Below are 7011 nucleotides of genomic sequence, written 5' to 3'. Positions count from 1 at the left end.
TCAGGTATACCCCTGGTCCAACGAGAACAGAATAACCTCATGTTTTGCTAAAGGACTTCTCAGCATTTTATTTCTCAAGAACCAGCTGAGGCTCAGCCAGGCTGGTAGAAGGAATTTTTAGCATTCAGCTAAGTTTGATCAGAGAAAAAAATAAGTCTTGAAGTAGAGAAGAAACCACTGGTGAGGAATGGCAGCAGTCCTGTCAGCTTCCTCTGACATTCTATCCAACAGATTAAGGAAGAAAAAAAAAAAAAAAGAGTGGGAAATAATAAAAACATTTCTAAATTAAGCCTTTAGGATACCTGAAATAAAGATAACTTGTGATTTTTCATTTTGGAACTTAGCATTAGTCAGAAATACACTTACTCCATCCTGGAAAGGGCGTTCTTACCTGTGGTAGCAATTCAGCCTAAATTGGAGAAGTCAGCCTGCTAAAGGTCCCAAGCGTCAGTACAAAGACATTGGCAGTAGGAGGGGAGATGCAAGAGGCTGGGGCTGTCCAGTGCTGGACACAGCCAGCTCACAAGTGGTGTGGGTGAAGCCTTTGAGCCAAAATGGTGATGCCTCAGAGGAAAACATATGAGGGATGCTCCAAAAGTAATGCTTCCTATTTTATTACTTTGGCCTACAAGGTCAGGGGTGGATACTGGTGGCATGACAGTAGTGACCGAGCCTTCCCACCGATATTCCATTACATTTTATAGCACGTGACAGCTCACAGCAGAGAGGCACTCTGACAAAACGGTGTCTGACATGGAAGCGTGTATGAGACAAACATGTGGAACTGAATTCCCCTATGAAGAAAAAGTTGCACTAAGTGACATTCACGGTTGCTTGCTGAATGGTTATAGAGACCAATCAGTGGATGTGAGCACACTGAGTGGCATGTTTCAGCAGTGGTGAGAGCAACAGTGGATTACCTCCACTGGTGCCACTTTTTATGAGTGTGGCATGCGGGTTCTTGTTTGTTGCTGGCAAGAATACATAGCTAATGGTGGTGAATCTGCTGAAAAACAGTGTTTTGTAGCTGCAAATTTGATCTGTCAAATTACGTTATTGTGTTCTTTGTACCCGTTCTAGTTACAATTTAAGTTGGAGGCACTACTTTCGGAGCAACCTATGTATTTAAGAACGAGACAAAAAAAAAAAAAAAAAGCATGAAGGTAGAAAAGAGGGACAACTGAAAAAAAAACTATTTCTGTGTACACCAAGGTCACTGCAGGAGGAGGGCAGGAAGTGCTCCAGGCACACAGCATGAGACCTCTGCTGCCTAGGAAAGCTCCGTGTTGGAGCAGGCATAGAGATCTCTCTCAGGAGAAGCCCGGGGCTGGAGCTGTTCTCATTTCATACCATACTACTTATATGTGTCCTCTACTGAAAGTTGTTACAGTTTCTTATTATACAGCTAAGCTTAGCTTGGCTTTTTCTCCTCTGCTTCATCATTTTGCTGGACAACAGGACAAATGAAAATAACTCTTTCCTTGCTTGTAATAATAGAACTTCTAAAAACAGGTTACCACATTCTGAAATGCTGAATTAATTTCATTTAAATTCATCATAGTCTCCAGCAGTTTTGAAATAGTACGTGGAAAAAATCATGGCAAAAATAAGAATTTGCTCAAGAGGATCATCTGTGTAATGGTCTTGTGCCTCTGATGGGAGAAAAAGAAATAATTTATATTCTACTACTTCCTCTAATGTTATATAGTCCTTACTACTGCTTTACCTTGTTGTTACTGTTGTTTTTTTTTCTTTTTGATTTAATCAGTACTATCACTGAACTCACACTTATTGGCTGCATCTTAAAATGCATCTCATCTATCATTTCTGATGTTTGGTGCTTGGCAGATCTATTTACAAAACCCTCAGTGAATGGGAAGATAAATCTGATACGTATATTTAGAAAAACAGATGTAAATATATCTCTTTTTAAATTATTTTATTTCATGGGAGTACTAATCCTTACAAATCATGGGGATAGTGTTTTTTGAATACTCTGTGCAGTTTTTATTGTGCAAGCCAAAAATCCAAATTAAAATTAGAACTATCTCAAAGAGATAAAGTTTGGTTCTGCTACCTTAAAGCCAACTTCATTTGTTTCAAGTACAGCAAAATTTAGCTCAAAATATTCAGATGGGCTTTGTCAAGCAACTTAAGAGAGCTGAAGAAGTTTTCCTAAGGATTTATACTGAAATAAATTGTCCTTTATTGGTAGACTTGGTCCATGGACTCACAGCAGATAGATTTATTAAGGACATTTATCTATTTATTATTTATTATTATTTCAGGACAGATAATTTTACACATACTAAAAAATCACTGCTAATGACAAATCTTGGTTTTGGCATAAATATTATGCAGAAAATATGACTCTTAAAGTAAAGATCTCTAAATCAGAAGAAAATACATGACCTTTGTACTCCACCAAAGCAAGTCAGCAGCTCTGGAGTTTTAAATATTTTAAAATGCTCACAAGAAACTGTACCTCATGAATTATTTGTAAGATTAATTCAAAGATATTTTTAAACATAGGAGAGAATTATATGCTAGTTATTGTCAAATTACTTACTAATATAATCAATATATTTTATTTTGTATCTATTTTTTTTCTGGTATTCTTCACTTAAAGCTAAAGAGATCCTTTTGTAATTCTCCTTTATTTACCTCAATCCTTTCCACTGTTAGAAGTAATACGGAAATAAGCACAAAGTACAAGTAAAGAGGCATTTTTGTTTTTGCTGTGTGCTATAGGTATGCTTCCTTTTGGTTCTGAGTGCCTCTGATGCCATCTCTTCAGTTTTAAACCATAGCATATAATCCCAGCACCACATGTATTTACAGCAGCATCACCAAAACAGACCTGGAAAATTAGTGCAGTACCTCTCCAAGGAAGGACACTCTCACCCTCCTGACAGACCATGTTCTCAGAGATCTCCAGTGACACAGATCCCATAAACCCCTTCGCCAATATATTGCAGTACCTCATGTGTCTCAGAATTACAGCTTCTGACTTCTAATGTGAAACACAGGTTCTTCAATTTAAGCCCAATTGGTTTTGGCCCATCATAAACAGAACAGTTATTTTTTTCTTTATTTATTACTTAGCAGAGGCGATTCTGAGATAGTCCCTCTCAGTCCTCACTTAAAGCTAAGCAATACTTCTGTTTTTAAATCTTTCACACTAAGGTGGGAAGAGATAAGCCAAAGCAGCATCATATAAAAAATGATTTGGCACCGGATCATAGGCTTAATACGAGTCAGTGCCACTGACAATGCATTGGGCCATAAAAGGCAGAAACACTATGCTGAAATGTTCAGTCTCTGTATTACCCACACCACTCATAGAATCATGGAATGGTTTGGGTTGGAAGGGACCTCAAGGATCACCAGGCTCCAACCCCCCTGACCACACAGGGCCATCAACCTCCACATCTAATACTAGACGAGGCTGCGCAGGGCCCCATCCAACCTAGTATTGAACATATCCAGGGATGGGGCATTTCTTTCTCTTAGCCTTCTTTGTTGACTAATCAACATTTTGATCTGTTAAAGCTAGTATCTGTGCTCTAAACAATTGTCTTATTTTCAAAAATCTGCTGTTATTAAAAATAAAAATATTAATACATGATCTTATTTGGTTCAGATTAAGGCCATTCTTCTTAAACAAATTTGATGTCATAAATGACCAAATAAACAATTTAACTTCCAGTCCTTTCATGACAACAGATCTTTAGCATGTGCTTTGCTGGACAGAGATGGTTTTGACATCAAATTTTGGCACCAAGATTTTATCCCTTTTTTATTTTATTTTGAGAAGGGAGATGTATTTACATATAATTATGTACATATACACTTATGCATATGTATATGTAATATCTATATTAATTCATTGTGGATGTACAATTGTCTTTAATGAATTTTGATTCCATTTTCTAACTATCACGTTCAATAAAGCTGGGACAAATTTTGTCATGCACTTCATCTGGATACAAAGACATTTCCACTGTTGGTTGCTTTCAGGTTATTTCCTGACACATATACATATAATACATGCATAGCTGTGAAAGCACTTGAAAAACAGCTGTGTGTGGCCTTTTTTCCTGCTATACGTTGATGTAGATTATAGCATTGTATCGTGCTGCTACATATGCCATATTCATTACTTATCCTGAAGATCAGTCCTTTCACACATTCTGTTTGCTGCTTATTCCAGCTGTAGAGAACACTGTACACTCATTGATGGCATAGGTTAGACTGAGACTACCTTTTAACTCTTCACCTTATTGTTCTGAGAACACATAAGTAGAAGTCTCCAGTTAGGTCAATGAACAAACTTCAACCAGCCTGGACTGATCCAAGGTTTCATCCCAAAGGACCACATTCAGACTTCAGTTGCCTTTCACCTCTGAAAATTGGCAGATTTGGTTACATGCACTAAGCTATACTTTATCTGTGTCTTTAGAGGAACACAGACAACACCCATATTGGTTTTCTCAGGATCATGTTATGACTGTAGTTGCTGCAGTGCTGGTTACACCATGCAAAGTGGCACAATGTTACATCCCACAGGAAAACAAACAAACAAATATCAACACTTAACCTTACCTCCTTCCCAGAAACAACAGAACAGGCACACAAGATAGGTACGAACCCCTTAAAGTTTGAATTCAAAGTACAGATTCCCAATACACACTGACATGAGTGGGACTCCATGTTGCGAAAGAGCAAGACAGGGAGCTCATGTGTTTTGATTTTGGAAAGAAACCCAATAAGGTTTACATGTTAACTATCTGGATGTATAAGGAAACTAAAACAGCAAGGAACAAGACATACACATGAGGGGAGCACGTGTGAAACCTTTTCTTGATGCTGATGACTTAGAGCTCTGAAAAGAGCTTGAATTCATAGGCTGGGAGTCTGTCCTAGATCAGCACACCCCTAACAATCTTTGCACAGGAGCAAACAGATCTCAGATTTTGCTTTTAGGATAATGACAGTAGACACTGAAGATTTAGTTATATTCAAAGGAGTCAGAAAGGGAGGGAGCAAGGGAAGAGAGGGGATTTTAATGATAAGTATGTAAATAAGCATAAAAATATGTAATGATAAAAAGGTGCAGCCAAGAAAAAAAAGAAAAGAAAAAGGAGGAAGACAAACAAGAAACCCAGAAGAAAATCTGTAAGAGAAAAAATAACGTTTCAGTGAAAAGTAATAGGGTTATGACTATTTAAATAAATTGTAACCCCCTCTAGAGGTACTTACTACAATTCTGTGTTACTAAAGGTAAGAGTGCAAACATGCCAGGGAAGTTGTAACAGGAATCAGTCATTTTTACATAGATTAGCTCTGAAAGTAATACCTCCTGTTTATTTCCATGGGAACTAAAAAAGGTACAAAGAGCACAACAATACTATTCGATGGAGCAGTTTCTAAGCTACAAAACACTATTTTTCAACAGACCATTAACTGTACATTTTCACTAGCAATAAACAAGAGCTTTCATGTCATGCTCATACAAACCTGCACCAGTGGAGGTGAGCAACTGTCACTGTCACCACTGCTGAAAACACACCACCCACCACCTCACTGTGCTCACATCCACTGTTTGGTCTGCATAAACATTCAGCAAGCATCCATGAAGATCAATTGGTACCATTTTCTCCACATGGAGGAACTCAGTGACAGATCTTTGCTCCATACACACTTCCATGTAGGGAACTGTTTTGTCAGAGTGCCCCTCTGCTGCCATCTATCACACAACAACAACATGTAATGGAATATTGGTGGAAAGGTTCAACCTCTACTGCCATACCACCACCATCCACCACTGATGGGGCCAACATTGTAAATTAGGAGGCATTATGAAGCAGCCCTTGAATATTGGTGATGCTAACTAGCCTTTTATAATAAGTAGATAAACACAAATATACTTCGAGTCTCTGATTCTTTTAGCTGTTATTACACCATGCTACTTTTAGAATTGCATGCGTTCTTAAGATCTGATAAATAGGTAGTTTTCTGCAGATCTAATTTGATCCAGAGAATAAAGTTATCAGACAAAAATTTCTGCCATACTTAATTGCTCTGTCACATCTGACCAGCTTTGCAAAGCACAGGAATATATTTTGCAGTTATTAATATATTTGATAATTGATAATAATCTCATTTTCAGAGGATTCTTCTGACATTTTCTTTCAGTGAAGACTTTATGCTTCTAAAATCCTTACTCTCTTCTTTCTGTTCAGATCCTGTATTCTATAATGCACTTTTTCACTGTTAAGATGATCTCCTAGTGTTACCTGAAATGACCCATCAGACATTCAGCCTACCACTAAATTGGAGCAACAGTCAAGTACGATGCTATATAAAAGTCAGACTATAAACTAGACAATGCATATTACATAAATAGTGATAGTTAAGAAAAGAAGTATAACACTTTGTGTCTGTTTTTGGGAAAAGCTCAGATTTCTTCTATCATTAAAAATATGAAACCTTTAGGAATCTTACACTGATCACAACATCAACCTTGTTGCAATTAAATGTGCCAAGGCATAAAAAAGGATAAAATAAAAAAGGTGAACCTGTTGTATTCAACAGCATAGTAAGTGCTCCTACACTCCTGCAAAGTACTAATCCCCATATATTTTACAAACTCCATTTTCTCCTGTGAGTGAAATTAATAACAAAAGGAACTTTCTTTGGGTTTACCTGTTAGACACATAATACATATTTCAGTAAGCAGAATTTTTCAACCTCATTCTACAACAGTGACTTCAGAACGCATTACTATTTCTAATTCATCAGCCTTGTGGAGATAAGTTAGAAGAAATAAAATGTAAATCTCTTTATAACAAAATCAATCCAGTTCTTTTTCATTTGTCATCACAGTGACAAAGCTCTATTGTCAGCTGAACAGATGTACTAAATGCTTGTCACTTGTGTGTGTTAAAAGAGCAACCACTAAAAAGAGATAATTTCTTCTGACTAATTCACATCAAAGCAGAAGAGTTG

The sequence above is a fragment of the Gallus gallus genome, chromosome 4, assembly GCF_016699485.2.
Source record: "Gallus gallus isolate bGalGal1 chromosome 4, bGalGal1.mat.broiler.GRCg7b, whole genome shotgun sequence".
NCBI classification, from domain to species: Eukaryota; Metazoa; Chordata; class Aves; order Galliformes; family Phasianidae; genus Gallus; species Gallus gallus.
The sequence above is the reverse complement of the archived record's forward strand: the minus strand, read 5'-3'. Positions refer to the sequence as shown.